This window comes from Corapipo altera, unplaced genomic scaffold (genome assembly GCF_003945725.1).
Source record: "Corapipo altera isolate COAL_440 unplaced genomic scaffold, ASM394572v1 113, whole genome shotgun sequence".
Lineage (NCBI taxonomy): Eukaryota > Metazoa > Chordata > Aves > Passeriformes > Pipridae > Corapipo > Corapipo altera.
Window position 1 is genome coordinate 11,727,258 of NW_020884895.1, and position 23,083 is coordinate 11,750,340.

The following is a 23,083-nucleotide window of genomic DNA, read 5'->3' on the forward strand; positions in this document are numbered from 1 at the left end:
CCTGCTGCGGGGACACCGCCGGGGCTGCGGGACAGGGGCTGTCACCGAGCACTGCCCCTGCTCCGGCGGCACTCGCCACCTCGGGGTCCCCGCCCGGTCACCCGCGATGCAGAGCTCGGAGGGCCCTGGCGCTGGGGCGGAGCAGGCGGCGGTGGAGCCCACGCGGTGCAGCGGGTGTGGAGCCACGGGCGAGGCCGGTGCCCCGGGCACAGTCACCCGCCTCTGATGTGTCACCGCACAGCCCGAGCAGGAGGGTAGCCAGCGCTGGCCAGAGGGCAGAGTCACCTCGGCCCAGTGATGGGGCAGGGTCCCCTGAGCCCTCACAGTGATGGGGCAGGGGGACACCACACCAGGGCTAAGACCCCTCTGTCCCTCGTCTTCCCCGGAGCTCCAGTGGGTGCCGTGGGTGCTGCTCATGAGCTGCTGAGAATGGTGGAACAGCCCTTCCCTGATTTTGCTTTCGCTCAACCCTTTGAAATCTGCTCTGCAACCCAGTTTAAGCGACACGAACATGTTAATTGCTGTAAATGGAACAGCTGAGCAGAAATATGCTCTACTGACCTCTAATTAAGCGCTATACATTTGGCACTTGAGTCAGAATACGGTTATTATTTATTGTCTTAGCAAAACACAATCTGCTGGTTTCAGCCATTTCTTCCTCGTTCCCATTTTCGCTAAGTGTGGTGGGTGAGACATGAGCCAGTCAGAGCTGCTCTCAGCTCAAAGCTGTGTTCTAGACAGAGCGTTATTAGTCCTTCATGAATATGTATTCATTTCTCAAACTTTTGAGTCTGTTTAAATTATAAAACTTCTTTGCTGGGAAAGCTTAATTGGGAAATCAGCTGCATATTGTACCCCTGTGGGAATATGCAAGTGGCTGCAGATGGAGTTGCTGGCCTGGCTTTGCTTTTGGGGCAACTTACACAGGCTGAAGCTTCGAAGCAACAGCTTCAATTCTGCAAATATAGTGCCTTTTCTTCTTGATGTTAGGGGTTTTTCCCCTTTCATACTCATCCACTAACTGCTTGTTCACTACTTTAAGATCCTTTTTAATTTTAATACAAATCAAATATGAAGAGAAAGGAAAGTGAAAAAGGAGACAAGAAGAGCAACACCTGTAAAATCTGTGTTGTAGAGCAAGCCTGGTTTGCAGAACTGTTCTGTGGTGCCCTCTAGGATTAGAGAGCACTGGAAAAATCAATCCTGAGTCTTGGCAATCCCAGGAGAGCAAACATTCAGCCCACAAACCAGACACACAGCAAATGCAGTACAATCATATTGAGCCTACTGTGCTCAATAGGGGAAAGCCATCTTGCCCCTTGGAGAATCGGCTGCATGACCCAAAGCAGAGTTTATTTCAATAAAAGACTTGGATTGTTGTGTAAAATAATAAGAAGAATACCCAAAGCAACGCTATTAGTAGAGGAGAAGCCTTTTAGTTTCTCCCTCCCTTTGTAATTGCCATTTCATTAGTGACATTCACAGTCCCACTGCTCACTGCAGCTTCTTGTGGCAGCTTCCTTGAGTTTCCTGTCTTGAGCAAATTTTGAGTCATGGCAAAGCCACAGCGATAGCATCAGTAAATATGCTCTGTGAACTCCAGCCTGTTTCCCTCGGTTACCTAAGCAGCACCATAAATCCAAACCTGGAGACAAAAGGCTGGAGCAGCAGTTCCAAGAGCACACAGCTGCAGGGGAAGGAGGCATTCCTGGGATTTGTGCTGGTGTTGGAGCCAGGCTGAGGTGCAGCAGGATTTGGCTGTGGGGACCCTGCCAGCCCTGCCAGAGTGCAGCTGGGAGCAGGAGCTGGCAGGAGGATGGTCTGTGTGTGTGTGGCTTGCCAGGGCTCCCATGAGCATGTTCACATCAACCTCAGGGTAACACTGACAGGATGGAGAGACATCCCCTCATGAGGCCGTGGCTGCATACAGAGGTGACACCTTGACTGGCAGAGGGTTCCTGTGGGACCAATATGTGTACTCGAGGATGAATACAAAAGTGCAGCCCTGAGTAGAACAACTGGCACCCAGAAACCCCTTGTGTGCTGGGCTCATCCCACAGCATGGGCAACAAGTGAGGAGGGGACTCTACCCCTCTGCTCCACTGTGGTGAAACCTCACCTGCATTCCTTTGGACCTGCTGAGGACATCGCCAGACCTGTGTATACTGCCCTGTTCAGGCAGCCCACACCTCAGCACAGCCCCTCTACATCTCAGCACGGCCCCTCTACACCTCAGCATGGCCCCTCTACATCTCAGCACAGCCCCTCCACACCTCAGCACAGCCCCTCCACACCTCAGCACAGCCCCTCCACACCTCAGCCCCTCCACATCTCAGCACGGCCCCTCCACACCTCAGCACGGCCCCTCCACACCTCAGCACGGCCCCTCCACATCTCAGCACGGCCCCTCCACACCTCAGCACGGCCCTTCCGAGCCCGCCAGCTCCAGGGATGGAATTCTCACATCCCGAGTATAACAGTTTGCACATTCTGGCTGCAGTGCTTCAGCTGTGAAAGGTCCAAACACTTCCACGAGTAAAGAACGAGGCAGATTTTTCGCAGCCACGCTGTTCCATGCCTTTATCCACAGCCAGCAAACGAGTGCCTTCCTGCTTGCCATGCCTAGCTGTTCTTATTTTGGAGCACAACATGAAGCATGTTGCATTAGCACCTTTCCCTCCATCACTCCAGCATATGCCTGGAGCTGACTTGGTTTCTGTTTGGTAGAGCTGGAGCTGAATTCCTTCCAGCTCAGCTTCTTAATGTACTTCCTGTAAAATATGAGATTTTATTCCACTGATTTCCATTTAACTGAAAGTTTTGTTCCGTTAACAGCTGATTTAACCCAAATGGATGATATACCCCTAATGAGGAGTGAAAGCCTGTTGGAGCACAAATGGAAATTCCCAGTCAGTCCAATTAGTGCTGAGCTATCACAGTGTGGGGGAGTGCAAAGGGAACGGGCTGGCCATGAATCCAGCTGTTTCTACCTGTTGGTGTTGGTTTTCAGAAAGATCAAGATGGAGATGGCATTTCAAAGTGTGCATGTATGAACAAGGGGACTGAACCAGGTGCAGGCTGAGAGCTGGTGGAAAGGACCCCAAATGATCATGGCAATACCTGCTCATAGAGAGGGAAAGGATATACATATATACATACATATATAAATACATATATTATACACAGAGTGTACCTGGCATGCTGCATCTCACCTGGGAGTGCTGCTGGAAGGGACCAGTGAGCACAGAGCTTGGAAGCTGAGCTGCTCTCAACTCCCCACCACAGGACATCTCACCTGCTGAAAAAATGCCTCTTTCACATTTTACTTGAATTGACTTGTGACCTACCTATTCGCTCCTGGAGAGCTTCATTCCCCTTCACCTCAGGAAACACTCTAGGTCAAACTACACCATGTTTTCTTTTTCAGGTCTCTGAAGCTTCATTGCTTCCTTTTTCATGTGTCAGAAGACAGAGTCTCTTCCCCTTATACACCCTGCAGGCTTTCCACAGGGAGCCTGAAATACAATTTATTTTATTGTAAAATATTACTGCCTGTGGTGTTTAAAATACTTTACAATATTCCCTTTATAACACAATGTTGTGGTTTCCCCTTGTGAAGGGTGGGTTTGTGGTGGACAGTTCTGCCCCAGCCCCAGGGTCCCTATGGCACAGGGCACCGCAGTCGTTGCTGTGGAGCAGAAAGGGGTTCATGACCCCTGGGCCCCAGGGAGGAGGGGAGAGGGCAGAGGGGCATGGGGAGCAGGGACTGACCCCAGTGTGCATCTTCCCTGCCACGGCCCCGTGGCGAGCCTGGCACGGCGCGGATCCTCCCACTGGGGAGCCACGGCTGCCTCTGTTTGCCTTTCCTGGGAAAACAGCCGGGGAAATGGCAGCTCAGGTGCTGATAAGAACCAAGAGACGTGTCTGCGGCAGATACGACACGCACGGCTGACGGGAGCAGGTCTGAGCCCAGCTCCCAGCCCGCACCCGGGACCTGCCAGCGGGACACGAGCCCAGGGTACTGAGAGAGGAACGTGCTCACTCTCTACAGCCTCCTGCGGGGAGGGTGCAGCCATGTGGGAGTCGGTCTCTTCTCCCAGGTAACAAGCAACAGGAGGTTTAGGTTGGGTATTGGGAAAATTTCTTCACTTGAAGGTTGTCCAGGCCTGGCACAGACTGCCCAGGGCATCGGTGGAGACCCCGTCCCTGGAGGGATCTAAAAGCCATGTGGATCTGGCACTTGAGGACATGGATTAGTGGCAGCCTTGGCAGGGCTGGGAAACGGTTGGACTTAATGGTCTTAGAGGGCTTTTCCAGCCTAAATGTTTCTGTGATTTGAGATTCTATGATTCAAACCATTCTACGATGGTGTTTCTGTCCTGTGCTTGCTGTCCTTGCAGGGTGGAAGCTGCTGTCCTTGGAGACTGTCAGCCCACAATTTAGGGGGTGACAGAATCCTGCTGTGCTCCAGCCCTCTAGGAAACACCTCCCCCATGCGTGCTGTGGCCCAGGGAGCAGCTCCCTCCCCGTCAGCATGAGAGGAGCCGGCTCCTCTGCATTTTTAATGTCTGAGCTGACATTTTGCTGTCTTGAAAACAAAAGCTGTTCATGGGCTAATTAAATAGATCTCACACAGCATCATGTACACCCCAGGGAGCCAGAGAGTCCCAACAGGGAATGAACTTTGGGAGGCAGAATGGCACAGTATTGTGCTGGCAAAAGATGATAATTCTACAATGAGTGGCTGATGTGGTGAGTGTCCAGCATGAGGACAGAGTGGTGTATGCAATGCTAATCTCACACAGTCCCATAGGGGAATACTAAACACCTTTTCTTCTCCCTTTTGGCCTTATTAATATTATAAACCAACAAGGTAATGAAGCTGCTGCTCTGGAGTCCCTTCTGTCTTCCAGAATATGCAAATGGTTTATGATAGCGCTGCCGCCGCGCCGCCCTGTGATACAGCACGGCAGTAATTGGAGTTAATGGGGGTGACTTATTAATCCTGGTAGAGCAACTACACTTCCAGAGTCCAAAGATAATGCAGGATCCTGGAAAACTTGTTCTAATTACAGCAGGGAGCAATCTTGCCTTCTTCCTATATTGCCGTTTTAAACTGAAATTACTACTCAGAAAAGCTGTTTTGTTCAGCTCCCAGCCAAGAAAGGCAGTTCTGCTGGGGTGGTTTGATAGTGAGTTCATACTCACATTATACAGTTTCCTCAAAAGGCCAAGAAGACAAACAGGCCGGAAACAGTGAAGATCACGTACCAGGGGAGACAAAATTAAATATTTCAATTAAGAACTTGCTTCCTAATGCATGAGGAGGATGAAAAGAATGGATGTGGAGCTGCCTCCGAGGTGCTGTGACCGAAGATATGACCCAGCTGGCAGGGCAGCCACGGGGGTGTCAGTGGGGCTCTGCGGGTACCTGCTACCTCTTTTTAGTCCTGCAAGGCTCCTTGGGCTCCCCCAAAGCCATTTGCACCCCCACATCCATGCTGCCCCTGGAGCAAAGCTGGATTTCCCCCCAAGGCCGAGCCCTGGCCGTTCCAAGCCCTACCTCTGGTTCTCTCACTGGTGCCAGCTTGTGAGGCGAAGCCCTGTGCCAGTCCTGCACCTCTGCACAGTGGGCTGGGTTGGGTATTCTTGGCCAGGTCTCTGCCTGTTTCTCCATCATATGGACAAAAGCCTGCAGTGGGAAGGCTGCTGTGTTTTCCCAGCCCAGCAAGGGCTGTGAAGAAGCTGGAGTTGGATGGAGCAGAGGCAGTCCATGCCCAGGGAGCTCCATGGTATCATTGGTACCAGCCCTGCTGCTGCTGGGAGTTTTTGGGTGGATTCAGGAGCATTGTGGGGCAATGGAAATGGGTGTGAGAGCCACATTTCCTCAGAGTGGCTCTTTGGAAGGTGGAAGTTTTGCCAAGTCCTCCCTCGTCCCTCCTCTCCCAGGCAGGTTTCACTCTGTCTCACCTCCTGTGGGAACACGTGGACTGTGGGTACAGTCAGGCACCCACTCTGGCAGCAGGGATTTGGGCATCAGTGGTTGATAGGAGCAAAACCTCAGTTTTCTCTGGTTGGCAGCAGCAAACCCTGCTCTGAGGGCACCTGTGATGTCTCCTCAAGGCTGTCTCTGGCCAGAGCCAAGCCCAGCAGTGCCTTTGCTGGGAAACACTCGTGCTGTGGGATGACTGGTGCTGATGGCCATGATTAACTGTTTGTGTGAGGAAACTGTGTGAAAGCCTCTTCACAAGGTTCCCGAGGCTGCCAGGAGAGCAGTGCTGCCCCAGACACCCACTGTCCAAGCCTGGAACAGAAGAACTCAAATGTGGCTCAGAAAATACCTGGCATTGCATCACCATCACCTCATAGCAGTAGCAAACATCATCTGCTGATGTTTAGCAAATATTAGAAAATATGGTAATATTGATTCTCAATTAATTTTCCCTTTTGGTATTTCTTTATAGACTTGCTTAAATGCAAGCAAAATTGTTTCTTGACATTTTAATGTAGATTTGATCAGGTCATCTATTTGGTTGTTTTGTCACCCCCCAAAATCTCAGACAGCTAAAATCAGGCACTGACTCAGGTGCTAAACTTTCCGACTGTAAAGAAGATGTTAAAACTTATCTGGGAGAGTTTTTTTAAAGCTAAGATGATGAAATCAGAGGGCAGTAATGTAATAAGAGGTGAAAGCCCAGCATTTTGCCTTTCCATGGGCTGGACGGAGCCACAACCTCAAGCCTGAAGCTGCAGAGGTGACTCTCACTGCTGCTGCCAAACCCACGTGCTGGAGCCCCCCAGAGAAGTTATTCTTCCGCTTTTCTTTGTTCCCTGCCCACATTTTCCTTCCCGATCAGTTCTACACGAGTTGATCTCGATAAAGGAGGAACACGGCACATACCCACGCACGCACTGTGCTTCCTGTGCTGTTATCCCGGAGCTGGAGCAGTGACTCATCCTTTCCTGCAGTGGCTCACAGCACCCTCTGCCCGTGCCAGCGGCTCTCGCCGGCCCGTGGTGCCCGACGGGCTCTGCTGGGCTCCCGGCCCCGGGAAACCCGGCTGCATTTCATTTGTCCTTCAACTCAGGGGCTCAGAGCTCCCAGTAATGACCAGTCAATGGTTTGTCTAATGGATCCAAAGACCTACTTTGGCACTGGTTTTACAACAAGGTTTAATTAGGGGAAGGAAGTGCCTCAAAAACACCAGTTGTGGAAATGGAAACCAAATTAGTGCTGCCACATAATGAATCCTGAATTTCTAACCTGATGCGAATTCTCTTTCTTATTTTATTTTGGGAATATCTGAACATGCAGTAATGACAAAGAAGTGTCAGGAGTTCAAACTAAGCGTTAAAAGTTCCCTTTTTTTGGTCTCTTTTCCAATGGGTGCGAAGCTGATGGGGGTGGGAGCACCCTGAGCAACACCTCTGCACTGATGTCTCCACAGCCAGACCCTTTTATCCCTTCTCCAGCTATTGTTCCCTGCCTCATTATCCCGCAGCTCGTTCCCTCTCCAGCCGCCCTGGCCTCCTTTCTCCCGGAGCTGCTGCATGTGGAGCACTCGTCCCTCATTAGTGGGATGCTCTCTGCTAGTTTCTATCCTGGCCCCCATTACCGGGGTGCTCTCGGCTGGTTTCTGTGCTGCCTCTGGGAGAAGCCGAGCAGATGAACCCTTCCCTGTCTGGGAGCACCTGGGCACTGCCCACTCCGTGCCTCAGTGACACTCCTGTCTGTGCACAACAACCCAGGGCAAAACTCAGCAGCTCCCAGTGATGGTGAAGGGGGTGATGCCAAGGAACAAACACAGAGACACACCAGTACCCGAAATAAAAGCCTCTAAAGCTGATCCTGTAGGACTAAGAAATGCCAGCTGAGCCCTTACTGGAAGCAAACCCCTGGCACTCTTCACCAAGGCCATTTCCAATACGAGGGGCACTTGCTGAGGCACCAGCTTCAGCTGGAGCTGCACAAGCTGCAGCTCTGCAGTGCTGGTGGGGGGAGGCCCTGCTGCAGGGACCCCTCTGTCCCCCTGTTGAAATTCCAAACACAAACAGGCACACCCAGTTTGTATCTGAGCTGTGACTCTCTGACCCGGTCCAGCAGTGGGACCCTTCACACCCTGCACCCAGGCAGGGCCAGCACCCGCTGCCTGCTGCAGGCACATCTTCCCTCCTGCCTTCCAGCCTCTGTGGCACTAACGCTTTCCATCCCTTAATGAATGATTGTTTATCGAGCTCTTAAGGGATTAACCTTTGGCTTTTCAATTTGGAGCTTCAGGAGCTTATTCCACGAGCTCAGTCTAAAAATGTACTTAAAAAAAATCACTGATATAGATAATCCTTTTTATAATCTCTAGAATTTGACTAGAAGACTCACTGTTAAGGAAAAATACCTCTGTTAATGTTCAAACAAAAGTGAGCCTGGTTGTTGCTGTACAAACCTTTTAAAGCTATTAATGATTGACTTTAATGTCTTGTATTTAATGGGGGGGCAAGATCAGCACTGACTTAAAACCATAGCAGACTGGGGAGTGGAAAGGCAAAACCTCCTCTGGGAGTTTCTCTGTGCTGCTTTGATTTCTGATAGAAGAAAAATCAATTATAAATGGGGCAGAGGTAGAAGAGCTGCACTTCCAGAACTGCAGAGAGGGTTCTGATGGGGATCAACACCAAACTATTCTGCTGTGTCATAGGGGCTTTCCTGGGAGAAACTCGTCCTTGTGCCCAGGACCAGCATCCTGGCACAGAGCACGCTGGGTCTCCCTCCTTGGACTCCTTCCCCCTGTCTGTTGCCTGCATTGCAAACTATAGACTGACCTTTTTTGCCCTGTTCTGGTGAGAAAACCGATGGACAGGATGGACAGGAATTTAGTCCTAATTTAACCCAAAAAATGGGCACAGGCAGGAGGAGCAGGGAGTGTCACCTCTGCAGCAGCAACCTCACCTGGAGTGCGCTGTCCAGCTCTGCAGCCTCCAATGCAGGAAGGGCGTGGAGCTGCTGGAGAGAGTCCAGAGGAGGCCACAGAGATGCTCCAAAGGCTGGAGCCCCTGTGCTCTGGAGCCAGGCTGGGAGAGCTGGGGGGGTTCACCTGGAGAAGAGAAGGATCCAGGGAGAGCTGAGAGCCCCTTCCAGGGCCTAAAGGGGCTCCAGGAGAGCTGGAGGGGGACTGGGGACAAGGGATGGAGGGACAGGACACAGGGAATGGTTTCCCACTGCCAGAGGGCAGGGAGAGATGGGATACTGGGGAGAAATCTTTCTCTGTGAGGGTGGGGAGGCCCTGGCACAGGTTACCCAGAGAAGCTGTGGCTGCCCCATCCCTGGAAGTGTCCAAGGCCAGGTTGGACAGGGCTTGGAGCAACCTGGGATAGTGGCAAGAGGATTGGAACAAGATGAGCTTTAAGGTCCCTCCCCACCCAAATCAGTCTGTGATTCTGTGACTTCCAGGGTTGGGGTGTGCTGACCATCCCGGGGGGCTGCAACTGCCTTATCCCAGCCCCATCCCTATCCCTGGGGCTTTTGAGGGGACCAACACTGGCACTGAGATGGGGGACAGAGCCACCAACATGCTTGTTTTGGGCTCAGTCTGATCTTGTCAGCCAACTTAACTGATGTAAGTGATGAGGGAGCGCTGAGGAGAGGGGAGCAGGACTGTCTCCCGCTGTGTTTGTGCTGTGCCTGGCAGGAAGGCACACTTCACAGTCTTAATGGAAACAAATACCTCCCTGGTACAGGTGCTAATGAGGCTTCATCTGTTTGGCTAAGGAAGCTGCCACAGGAACCCTGCCAAATCCCCTTGGCCCGGCTGCAGCAAAGAAAAGAGCAGCCAGGACCAGGGCTTAGTGCTGCTGTAAAGTAACCAGAGAAGAGGGATCATCCTGCCCAGCTCACTGGCCTAATAACGAGATCAAATCTCTGAAGTTGTAATCTGGTGGTTCAGAGAACAGGACTAATTCTGCGTAAGCTGACGGGTCTAATTATTGGACCTGTTTCTGGAACAGACGGGGGTGCAGGTGCCCAGCTGCCCTGTCCAGAGCCGAGGTGTTCCAGGGTCCTTTGGCCCCAACAGCCTTGCACCCCTGTGCCCACCCCAGTGCCTGGTGGGGGTGCAGGTGACAGGATGTCCCTGAGGACATGCCTGGTGACGTGTCTGCTGCACGAGGAGCACACCGAGCGCTGGGCAGGAGCCTCCTGCCCTCGGCTCTGGGAAGAAACATTTTGCTGCCAAGGGACCCCCATGCCAGCCCCTGCACTGCTCCCAGGCTGCTGGGCAGCAGTGGTGGGATGGATGGATGGCAGCAGCTCTCCTAATCATCCCGAGAGGAGTCCTGCCTGAATCTCCGGGCTTGCAGCTGGCACGTGCCTGGGGACACTGCACTGGTGCCAAAGTCAGCTGCAGGGAGGAGACTTTGGAGCTGGGAGATGTGGCAGTCCTGGTGACACTGCTGTGCTGGGGCAGAGGCAGCTGCCACCTCCCTGGCAGCCACAGGACCCCGGGGTGAATCAGCCCCAGCCTTGCCTGCTGACAGCCCTGGCGAGGAGGGGGCACACAGGGTGGGCAGGGTCCAGGGGTTCCCTGTGTCCTGGAGCACCAGGGCTGCCTGTCCAGCTCCCTGCTGGGACCGTGGCCTGGCACGACCACGGGGCTTCCCCAGTGACATCTGGGGGGTGGGAACTGGAATGATTTAAGGTCCCTTCCAACCCAAACCGGTGATGCTGTGATTCCAGGGCTTCTGCTGCCCTCCAGGTTGCTGCCCGTCAGCCTGGGCATGCCAGAGCAGAGGCACAAACTGCTGTCACTGCTCTCTTCACCCCCACCCCAATGCACAAACCCCAGCAGCAGGCCCCCGGCCAAAGGAATTCCTGTGTAAGTGACAGATACCAAATGACCCTGATTTCGAAAACAGGAGCTGCTCTTTCATGAGAAAATCGCGTGTCTGGTAAACACTGATGGGAGGATAAGGGGGCAAGAGGAAAGGTCAGATGCAGAGACTTCTGTCGCACTGGAGGAAGTGTGGAAAGCACAAAAACTACTTTTGACAACTCCCTGGCAGGCAGCTTTTCCATGCCAAGCCACTGCTGAGCTCCAGCCTTGCGGGAGAGCAGGATGGACACAGCTGAGGGGCGGGGGAACCTCCCGGCGGGGCCTTTTCCAGCCGGGATCTGCATTAACTGGCTGCTTCACCCAAACAGCTGCTCGAGGGAAGGTCTGGCACCCTTGTCCACGGATCCCTCTTACACTTGGGTCCTTCCCCAGCTCTCCACAGAGCCCCTGCCCTGGGTACCAGGTCCCAGCTCCACACATTTAAACCTCATCCCCTTTCTGTGCTTTTCTCTAGTGCATAAAACCTGATTTTTTTAAATAATTTTTTTTAGCACTTATTAATATTAAAGTGCGTCTCCTTAGGGGGCGTGTAAAGAAAAGGCAGAGCCTCTGGGTGGGGGGGAACGCTAGAACTGCACAAAACCACATAATTTAATTTATATTCTCCTGTTTAAATTAATGCTTGGTTTTAAAAGGCTGTTTAAAAACAGGACAAAGAACTCCCTGGCAGTGTTAACTGGGCCACTTCAAGCAAATGGGCTTTAGCAGAGAAATGTACAAGTTAATGTGCTGTTCCAGCAGAGAATCCCCTCTCTGTGAAAGCATAGAGAAATGACAGGCTCGTGGTTATTGATTTTGGGTTTTGAAATGAAATTATGGCAATTATTTTGTTCTTCAGAACATGAAGAATTAATAGAATTCACAGAAGACAAATATTGGATTATCCTGGCCCAGGGGTTTTTGTGGCTGGTGCTGAAGCAATAAACAAACATTTCCTGGGAGAGCTGTCATGTCCCAGGGTGGCTGCCAGGAAGCACATGAGGGGAAGCCTGGGGCCAGCCTGGCCAATGCCCCTTGATCCCAATGCTCCTGTCCCTCCAGCAGCACTCACCACAGGCCAGAGCCCCTTTTATAGTAAAATAGGACAAATTGGGTACCTTTTTCTTTACATGTATATTCTTCATATATATATTCTTTAAGGTTCACGCAACCTTGCAGAGGAGGGATCAGAACAGCACAAGAGAACGTGTTTACGGCTTCACACCTAAATTTGAGACGTGTTTTTAACCTGACATCTGTGTATTTTCAGCCCTTTCCAAAGTGCTTGTTTTGCTTTCTATGGCTTCTGCTTCATTATTCTAATTTAATAAAGCCGTGGCGAAGGCAGAGCGCTGACTCTTTGTGGCTAATGAAAGACATTGATTTGTTTGTACTTCTTGTTACAGATTTTTCCTAATTACAGGCATTTTTCAGAGGCATTTGAAAAAATAAACGAGCAGCTGGTTTGAATGTGCAACCTATTATTGTATTTCCTAGAGCTGTGGAAAAAGTATTACACTCACAGCGGGGTGGTTTTCAATGCAGGAGAGCAGAAAAGGCACTTTTCAGGTAGGAGTCCACTGGCCTCCTTCTCTCATTGCTACTGCCAAGAAAAAGCCAATTTTTAAGTCTTCCTGGCACCCCTGGAGTGTCCACCAGCTCTGAGTGGGATGTGTGGACTCTCCCCAGGGGCCTCCATGGAGCAGCCAGGGCAGGGAGGAAGAGCAGCACACCCCGGGGGTCTGAGAGCAGCCGTGGGGGGTGTGGGAGGACACGGTTCTCCAGGGCCTGGGTGAGCACAGATAGGATGACAAACGGAGCAGGAGCCCCATGTGGAAGATGTTATTCAAAGCAAATGAAAACAGTCAAGGAAGAGGGTGGTGGAGTGGCACAGCCCGAGCCTGTCCAGAGACCCCCCAAGACCCCCCAGCACAGCCCGTGGTGAGCCCTGCTGGGGACACAGGTGACAGCACAGACACCATGTGAACAGGGGCCCTGGCACTCAGCCCACCAAACCTGCCCTCCATACAACTCCCAGGGTTGGCTCCACTGGGACCCTGTTCCTACAGATCCATACAAAACCTTCCCATTAAATACCATGGGAATATCTCCCGAGGTAATCACAGACTTTCCTTTCCAGCAATGACATTATTTACTGCACGATGTACACGTGCAAAGCCATGGGCAGCCCTGGTACCGAGGGAGGGCAGCTCATGGCACACCCCTCCTGATCCCAGCCCCAGCACTGCCAGCACAGCGTGGCCACTTCTTGTCATGCAGCTCATCAGAAATCACACACACGTTACAAAACTATTGCTAAACTCTGGCAACTCATCCAAGCCTCAGCCCCTGCATGTTTGAGTCATGCTCCCAACAAAGGCTGATTTTCCTATAAAAACAAAACACTACCATCTTCTCTACCCCGCAGGCAAGAGGAGTTGTGGGGTTGGCTTTGGGTTTTTTCTTAGAGATAATGTACTTTTTTCTTAGAGATAATGGAGAAACTTTTTGAGGCGTGAATGAAAACAAAAATCACTTTGGAGCCTGTGTTCTTTACCATGGCAAATCAGGAAAAAGTTGAATTTTAAACCAAAATGTTCACATTTTCCCCTGGCAAAGCATTGCAGAAGGGCAGAGCCCCGGGGTGCCTGCCAGCACTTGGCAACTCTTCCTCTTTGCTGCCCAAATTTTTGCAGAGCAGCAAAGAATTGCAGCATCAGAGTCTCTAAGGTGCTGCTGTTGGGATTCCCTGCTGCCTCTGTCACTGCAGCAAGGTGCCTCAGGCAGCAAATAGTTGTTCTGGAGAGTGAGGTGCAGAGAAAACAGTGAGCATTTACCTAAAGCCAGAGACCTGAGAGCCTTCCCCACATGCACTGCCCCGGGTCACCAGTAAAGCTGCAGCCACCACTCCTGCAGGGTGGGAGCCAGGGGCCTTCCTGGGATGTGTGTTTTCATTGCCATGGGCAGTGCTGCTGCAGGAGCAGGAGGATCAGGGGTCCCTTTGTCAGGATCTGTGCCTCTTGCAGGCAAGGCTTCTTCAGAAAAACCATCCTCCTGCTCCCACATCATTAATTTCTTAGCATGATTCACTTAAAAGCAGAATTAATTCCAGTGGGGTTGGCCATGCAGACTGTTGCAATAGAAAAGTAGAGGCAGGACTGCAGGTGGGAGGGCAGGGGGCTACCAGAGGGGAGCCCAGCCTCTCCCAGGGACCCCATCCCTTCCTCTGCTCCTGCTTCAGCTGCCTGGGGAGTAAACAAGGATGATGGGAATCAACCACCCCAGTAAAACCCTTGGCCATCTAGAACTGCAAAGGGCTGTAACACAGCTAGGTCTATTGCAGCAGGAGAAGTTTAAAATTCCAATAGAACTTTAAAATTCCACTGTTATTGTTTATGAGCCCACGGCTCAGAGCTCCACCCAGGGATTGGGGTCCCTGGTGGGTTTGCATTGCAGGCTGGGGGGATCTCCAGCCACGGGCAGAAGACAATGCTCATCCCTCCTCGGACAGGAGCAGTAGGAGGAGTCAAAAAGAAGCAAAGGAGTAAAAATCCTCAGAAGTCCAGTTCGAAAACAAGGAAATTGCAATTATCAGCCTGTTCAAACCCTCCCTGGCTGCCTCGGGGTGTGTGCAGCAAATGCTTTGTGTTGTCTCCCTGGAGATCACTCCTGGGTGTCAGTGCCCTTGCTGCTGGAGCTGGTGGGGATGAGGAGGGGCGAGTGGCAGGATGAGGTGACAGGACTCGGCTCTGCTCAGACGTTTCCAGACCGAGAGCCCTCTGCTCCCCCCCTGCAGGAGCATCCGGAGCAGCCGCGGCTGGCACCGGGCAGGAAGCAGGGCTGGCTCTATCTGTGCCTCCCGCGCTGCCGCAGCCTCACCACAACCACCGGGCGGATATTTCTCCTCCTGAGATGGGAGAGCACACGGGGAGAGGGAGGAAGGGGGGCCCTCAGGGGACAGGCAGGGATCCTGGGGAGCCCGGGCCCTCTGCAGCATCTCTGGTTTAGATTCAAGCTGGCTCCAGACAAAAACCCCTTGGGAAACACCCACCCTGCAATGTCAGTGGGGTCTTCCACAGGGAATCACAACAAATTCCCAGCAGGGCACTGTCCCAGTGAGCAGCACTCTAGAGCCACTGCCATCTGACAGCAGGAAACCCCTCCCTGTGTCACCACCTGCCAGAGCCAGGCACCAGAGCACTGTGGCACAAACCCACTGCCAAGGGGCTCCCCTGAGCCCAGCTGTAACCAGAGCCCAACTGCCCCCTGCCAGGACAGGACCCGGAGGTTCCTGGTTAAAGTGCCAAACACAGTGTTCAAACAGGAGCCAAGAGGCTCAACTCACTGCTCAGCCCTCCCAAGAAGCCCTTCTGTGTCCCTCTCAGCACCTCCAGGATCCCAAACCTTTTCTCTGCTAAATCTGCCTGTCCGGGTGGCCCACCATGAATGCTGGAAGCTGCATCACATTCTCACATGAGCTCGATCTCACCCAGATCACAGCCAGTACCTCCTGCAGAGGAGCTACCTCCCCCTGCAGAGCCTGACCTGGGGAGGGTGGACCAAGCAAGTACAGCAGAACCAGAGCCTTTGTGCTTTCTGCTCTTTGATCTCCCTGTTATCCCGGATGAAGGAGTTCAGATGCAGCCATTTGGGGTGGTGGTTTGTTTGGTTTGGGGTTTAAGCACATAGTTTTTATTACTTAAACAATAAAGAGAAGATTGCACTCCTCACGCAGCTGACAACCTCACCTACGGGTGCCAGTCCCCTCAGTGGGGTGGGAAATGTCCACTGGGTGTAGAACACATGGTTCCCAGAACCTAGAAGTATGTTTCTAAGCTAATTCCCTTTGTGTTCTTTCATTTTTCCTCTGGAAGCTGGTGTTGTGCTGTTGGCCAGGGCTCCCTGAGCCCCATGCCAGTGGGTGGGCTGAGCAGGGCTGATGCTGACCCCCAGATGGGAGCAGGGGAGTGAGGGCACTGGGGCGAGGGTTTCCCACATCCTCAGGCACTGAAAAGCGACTTCTCTTTCTCCTGCCTGCAGTCCAACTTCTGCAGCACTGCCCTCACCTGCCTGTGCCTTTCCCTGATAACATGGAGCCCGATTGCTGCCTGAGGGGCACAGAGCTGCAGAACACACTTCCCAGGGCAGCCAGCTGGGCACAAGCTGTCAGGGGGTGGAGTGCAGGCAGACGAGCAAGAGCAGGAGGGAGGGCATGGCCAGGCTCTGCTCCTGCCCTGCCCCACGGGATGGGTTGGGATGGGACAGGGCAGCTCCTGGCCCCTGGCTGTGGGCAGGGGGACACAGAGACCCCCAGGAGATGAGAGCCCAGAGCACCCCAGCCCTGCCACGGGGCTGGGATCCCCCTGGGGTTCACAGGCTGCTCAAACAGCTTTTACTCTTGAAAAATCCCAACTGGCTTTCAAGGGCTGAGAAAAGTAATCCCTAATGGCTCCTCTTTTGCCTGAACTTTTGACCATTTCTGCCTTTGTTGATATTTTGTAACTTTTTTATTTATAAATTTCCTTCCTTCCACCACAGGTTGCTCTGCACAAGCAGCTATTCCACACAAACAGCTTTGCAAGAGGAGTTCTATCTCTCAGGCCAAATTATCTCACTGCCCCCAGATACAGCCCTGCTTAATAATGAATGACTATTTTTATTTCCTGGAATATTGTAGAGATTCCTCTGATGCACTGAAGGAAACCAGCCCTGTGCTCGGTGCTTGGAGAGGAGCCGGGAGCTGAGCACTGCAGCAGGGACGCAGGGCAGAACCACCCCTGGGAAGCTCTCATTCCTGCTGGAAGGTCTCACACTGGAAGTTTTTAAAGTTTGCCTCTTCTCACAGCTCTGGGGAACAGTTTTCAGCTGTGGAAAACCAACAGCTGTTTAAAAAAGACACCCAAGTTTCAGAAACACCAAATGCTGTGGTTTTCCAGCAGCTCTGGCAGTGCTGGCGGGTTCTGGTACCTCCACAGGCCCTCACACATCTATTGGAAACACCAAATATTGAGAGACAATAGCACCTGAAAGTGCTGTCCCCACAAAGAATACCCTAAGAGGGATTTCCTCTCCCCATAAAGGGCATGGAGAGTCCCTGGGACACAGTGAAGGCTCTGCCCTGCAAACCCTGGCAGCCCCTCGCCCATCACAGCTCACGGCAACGTTGGAGCTGGTTCTGAGAAATAAATGCAGCAGTATTTCTCTTCCCTGGGCAATTCCGACATATTCTGAAGTGAGCTGCAAATTTTTAACATTCGTAGTTGCTGTTCAGTATTTTGAGTCAAAATATTAATTTTTTTCACATTGAGTAGTGTTAAACTCAAAGTGCTAGAGCATGGCAGCACTTCAAGCTGCTAACAGCATTCTACTCTGAAATGTTCCCATAAATAGGAAAGACTGGATAAATTATACTGTACAGCTCCACAAAACTGACATAAACCCATGAGCAAAACTAACAGGGAAGAAAACCTCTCAACAAAGCTCAATTGAGCACTTTAATTCTCATCTCCAAGTCTTTCCTTGCTTAACCCCTGGTTTTAAAAGATCTCTGAACGTTTTCTATTTTTTCTTTTTTTTTTTCATTTCCCCCCCCTCTTTAAAATAGTTCCATTTCTGTGCAGTTTTGCAGAGTGAGTTACAGAATTTTTCCTCTCTCATTGCATTTACTCCCCTACTCGTGACAAACAACAGCAAACCCGGGTGGGAAAAAAACCGGCGGGGCAGCCAGAGCCACTGCTACCAGGCTGGAGCTGTCCCACGGCTGGGTCTGTGGAGAGACAGTCCCCAAACTTGACTTAAAGCACCCCTAAGCAGCCCTGAGCGCAGCAGCCTCGCAGCACGGCGGGTGAGGTGGATCCTTTTCCTCCCCTGATAAAGCATCGCACATTTTCGCGTTATCGCGGCAATTCCTGCGTCAGTGCAATGCCAAGCACGCCGCAGGAATGCGGCTCCAGGGAATGCTGGCTGCCTGTGGACACGCTCCGGGTGCTGCCGCATCGCCCGCGGGCAGAGGGACCGGCCCTGCCCCGGGGGTCCCCTGGGGAGAGCAGCCCCAGGGCCGAGCTGGGCCGTCCTCGGGGAGAGGGGTGGTTGGTTTGGCGGCTTTTTTTAAGCGTCAACTTCCTCAGCTGTCTGCCGGCTTTTACCCCGAAAACTCCAAGCCCTGGTACACATCCTGTGCCCTCCTGGCTGCCTCCGGCCGGGGAAGCTCCTCAGCTGATGAACAGACACAGTCTGCTCTCATGGCCTCTGCAACCCAGCGTGAGTCTGACAAGGCAACATTTAATTAAAGCAAATCCCCACATGATCTTCAAACAATCTTTTTTTTTTAATTACAGTGCATCAGAGTTACGTGTTTAACGAATTGTACAACGCTGTGGTGACCCCCATCCACTGACAAATCTCAGGAGGGCACATCTGTGTTCATTTTCTGATCTCTCCTTTTTTCACCCTGCACAAACATGCAAAGCCCAGAACCTGCCTGCACAAGCGAGTGCCAACACTTGGGGTGATGCCCATAGAGGGGCTCAGGCACTACAGGACCAGCAGCTCCTGTGGGACCCATCTCAGCACCCTTCACCCCTGCTGGGACTGGGGGTACAGGAACCCAGCCCCGTGTGGGGAATTTGGGTGGGAGTGCCCTGCTGGCCCGATGGATCCCAGTGCCAAGGCTGCATCCCAACCCCATCACTGCAGGTTGGCTCTGGAGGACAAGAGCCACAGTGTCCCCGTGGCCGTGGGGTTGGCAGTTTGCACCTCAGCACCTGAGCTCTGCCCAGAGCAGGGCTGGGGCTGTCGGCAGCTCCAAACACGGCCCCAACACTCTGGAGTGGGTTTGGTAGGAGCACACCTTCCCTGTTCCTAAACCACCTTGATCCAACCTGGGAGCGAGTCTGGGAGGAGAAGAGGCACAAGACGCCAGCACACCCCGACCGTGGCAAAGACGTGAACAAAGTACAAGCTCCAGCACGGTTTTAACGCGGCTCTCCTCCTCTTTTCAGGGAGCAGGTGGAACGCAGCCATCCTTTAGCCCCAATGGAGCCGCCCCGACACACGCGGTGCCCAGGAGCGAGCCGGGCAGTGGGGGATGCGCCGGCACAGGCTGTTCCAGGAGCGGCACGCGGGATGCGGTGGGAAGGCACCGCGCTCGCCCGGAGGCTGGAGCCGTGCGGCACAGACGCTCCGCGCCCGGCGAGGAGACAGCTGGGCCTCCTCCGGACCAGGCGAGAGCAGGGGATGACTCAGCCTCCCCCGGCAGGAGCGGGCGGGGGCACCGCGGGCTCCCACAGCCGGCGGCAGGACGGGCGCGGCCCCTCCTTGGCCCCCGCCGGCCGGAGGGGCTCCCGCAGCATCCCAGGATACCGCTGCCCACAGCCCCGGGCTGCGCTCGGCGGGCAGCAGCTCCCCCAAAGGCATTCCCAGCTTGGCACGGGACCCACTCCCCAGGCAAGAAGAGACAAGAAGCTGTTGACACGTTTCTTCCTGTTCCCATTGAAAACCACTTTGGAGCGGGGCTGCGAGAAATCACGTGCCCGGTTTAACAGATTTCTTCCCAGAATGAGCCTTTGGTTCAGAAGGGGAGGATGGGAGGGATTAAAAAATTAAAACAAAATTCTGTTTGCCCGAGAGAACTGTCACAGCACGCTTGGAAAGGGCGCCAGGTCCTTCACCAGTTCCTGCCCTGCAGTAGCCTGAACTGGTGCCACTTGGAAAGCAGAACCCTGAAGCAGCAGTTTGGTTCATGTAATCATTAATACCCACTGCACTAGGAAAGCATTTACACATCAAGTATAAGAAAATGTTGCCCATCTGTCACAAGTAGGAACCTTCAAACTGCAGCATCACAAATCATTGCCTGGGATTGGGAGGGAAAAAAAGGAGGGAAAAAATCAAGAAAAAAAGGGAAAGGGTTGGAAGTGTGTCCTTTTCCTGCTGTCAATCTGGCTGGCGCCAGGCTGGAGGGACACGGATCTGCTGGGCACAGCGGGGTGCGGGTGCTGTCCCCCGGGGCTGGGGGGCACCAAGGAGGGCAGCACTGCAAAGGTGCTGCAGCAGGGCAGATGGTAAAATGCCAGGAAATAACCAGGGAAGTGGAGAGGAGCGAGGCCTAGCCATGATGAGGAGAGGAGCATTGTTCCAGCACTGAACATGCAATGACACAGGAGAGGCACGTGAAGAGCAGGGCGGGGTTCTGGCAGTTTCTGACACTGGGTGCTGCCTGTGGGACATCACCCTGCAACTGCGTGTTGGGGCATCTCAGGGCACGGGGCCAGCCCCATCCTATCCCATCCCATCCCCTCCCCATGGGGCAGCCCCCAGCTGCCCTGTTCACCCTGGAAGCAACTCAGGGTTGCAGGACCCCAGAGGGGGCTTGGGCTGCAGGGAGGGACCCAGGGGAGGCAGTGGACACACAGCTGCTGGGCACCGGGCACAACCCCTTCTCCCTTTCCATGGAAAATGAGGGGCCCTGCCGGCATCTGCCGAGCAGCAGAGCCGCGTGTGTGAACTTGCAGCTGCATTCTGCTTCTGCTGCCCTGAAAGCAAAGTGATGACTGAATTCCTGAGAAAGAAAACAGATTGGGAAACAGAAGATTGCTCAATGCACCTGCCGGTGAGTCAGAAAGCACAGACCTGGCACGCTCCTGAAGCTGTGAGTGGCTGTGACGGGGGTACCCGGGGGCAGCCAGGAACAGCCCTGGGGGCAACAACCCCCCACTTTCCTGGCAGAGCATCTGCACACTGGGCTCTGCTCTGGGCTGAGCCTCGTCAGTGCTGAGGGCAGGGGATTCCAAGGGGGCTGGGCTGGGTTTGGCACCCGAGTCCTGGCTGGGCACCCAGGCCCAGAGAGCCAGGCACTGCCCCAGCCAGCAGCATCCTCCAGCCCCAGCCTGCCCTGGTGACACGGCCACCAGGGGGAAGGGGACTGTCACGGATGGCTGTGGCTGGGGAGCTCTTGGGAACGGGAACAGCCCAGCACTTCCTGAGCGGTCCCAGCAATGATGGCAAACACCCACCTCAGGTGCATTGCTGTCTCTAGCAGGCTCATCAAAGAGTGTGGGCACTGCCAGGCCAACGTCAGCGTTTGCCAACACCCAGTTACAGCAGCTTCCTCCAAAGGAAAATAACATGGATAAACCACATGAAAGGGCAACGCAGCCCCAGCGTGTGCATCTCACTGCAGAGACACGTGTCCTCCAAACTGTGTGGAGTAATTTCAGAGAATGCACACAAAGTGACTGATATCTGCTCTTGGGAGAGGTTAATACAGGCAGGCAGCAGTGACATTTGGGAGGAATGCTGGTAGAGGCTTAGGTACCCCTGAAAATTTTATAGGACAAGCTGGATTTTGTGAGTTCTTCAGCTCTCTCCCATGAGCTGTTCCTCTTCCCTCTCTGTCTGTGCATCTATTTTAGGATGAAGTTTTCACTTCAGCACAGATGTTCAGAACTAGGTTTCATGCAGTAACGATCTGTTCACATCATTTTCCTTTTTGCACCAGAAACCACGAAGCAAGGAAGGAGCTGGAGCCAGCAGCAGCTGGCAGGGCCGGGTCAGTGACGCGCTGGGCGTGTTTCCCCCCTTTGCTTACGGTGCCCGATGCCACAGACGCAGCACCCGCAGTCACAGACCCCTTTGCCATCAGGTGTTGGGGTGTCCCCAGCAGGACCCCCGGCTCTGGCACCACTGCCACCCCTCCGGGCTGAGCCAGCCCCCAAAGTGCCTCTGCTGAAACAGCGGCGAGCACCGGGCAGCAAAGGCGAGCGCGGATGGCGAGGGTTGGCATTGGAAGAAGGGCATGGGAAGGGACCAGCAGAGCCCCTCCATGGCCGTGGGGCTCAGTGCCCTGACACTGCTCCGAGCCACAACCCCGGGCAGCTCCAGTGGGCTCTGCCAGCACACACAGAAACACGGGACAGGCTCTGTGCTCCAGCCAGCACCAGGACAAAGCTCTTCCAGGGCAGACGCAGTGCCCGCCCCATGGAGAGGGAGTTTTGGGCAGGATCAGGAGCTGCTCAGCCTTATCCAGACAAGCACTGGCTGGGCCTGGCCCCCTTGGGCAAGGTCCTGCTTCCCTCGTGATGCTGCACCCACTAATGCTGACACTGAGCCACGCTCTCCATGCTGTACCAAGTGTGCTTTAGAGCTCTTGAGGCCCAGCTGTACTCAGACAGCAGCTGCCACCACTGACCTTTCCCTGGACCAGAGGTTTACACTGAGAAGAAACAAACGGGCTGTGGGTGGAAAGGTCACTCCCCACCATGTGTTTGGTCTGGCTTGTTTCCCTCAAGCAGCACTTTGTGATGCACCCACACAGAGCCCTGGCTGGGACGCAGAGCTGGTCTGTGCCTGCCCTGTGCCCGTGCTGAGCACGGCACCCTGTGCTCCCTGTGCATCCAGGGCTGGGCAATCAGCACATCCTGGCACGTGTGGCTGGGCATTAACAACAGCACCCAAGCAAGAGCAGAGGAAAAACAGTTCTCTCATAATTTTTCTTATGCAGATGCTGCTCTCCATCATGAGCATCCTCCTTCCTTCCCAGCCAAGCCCACTGGCATCCCACCAGCACCCCACGGCTCCAGCACCTGCACTCACCCTGAGCTTTCATTTCCATTCTCCCAGCCTTGAGGGTAGGATGGGCTCACTCTCCCAATCCCTTGGATATATCACCCACCATCTGGAAGTGCCTCAAGTGCCTCCCACCACTGCAGGGCCCTGCAACTGAGGGCATGGAGAAACAGGTAAAGCACTTTTGCTCTCTGCACCCCCAAAGCTGAGGATCCACATGGCACCAGGGCAGCTGCAGAAGGCTCATCCTCCTCTCAAATCCTCAGAAGCAGCATCAAGCACTCAATGCCACCCTTCACTTTAATAAATCACTCTTAGAGCCATGACAGAGGCACAAAACCAGGGCAATCCCAGGGCACAGCAGCCCCACTGCTTTTCTGCACCATTAGCCAGACACCAGTGGGGTGAACTGGGCTGTCCCGAGGTCAGGCTGACCAGGAGGGGAGACCCCGACCAGCAAGGTGCCCCCCAGTGCTGATGTCCTCCTGGGACTCTGGATGAGCTGTGTCCTGGAGATTCTCCCCCCAGGGGATCCCAAGCCATACCCACCCCAGCAGCACCCAGCTCCTTACCTGCTCACGTAGAGGCTCCTGAGTCCCTCCTGCAGCCCCAGCTCCCTCCAGCCCTTCAGCCCAGCTGAGCCCCATCACAGCCCC

At 53.7% G+C, this 23,083-nt stretch overlaps 1 protein-coding gene across 1 annotated transcript in view; it reads right to left on the bottom strand.

The window, feature by feature from the left end:
- Positions 1 to 18,846, bottom strand: part of P2RY1 (purinergic receptor P2Y1) — a 21,161-nt gene extending 2,315 nt beyond the window's left edge. Inside the window, exons 1-2 of the mRNA XM_027647694.1 lie at positions 18,841 to 18,846; positions 14,717 to 14,726 (exon numbers count right to left, since the gene is read on the bottom strand). The gene's annotated coding sequence lies outside the window, so the exon portion shown is untranslated. The remainder of the gene's footprint in view (positions 1 to 14,716; positions 14,727 to 18,840) is intronic.
- Between the last annotated feature and the right edge of the window lie 4,237 nt (positions 18,847 to 23,083).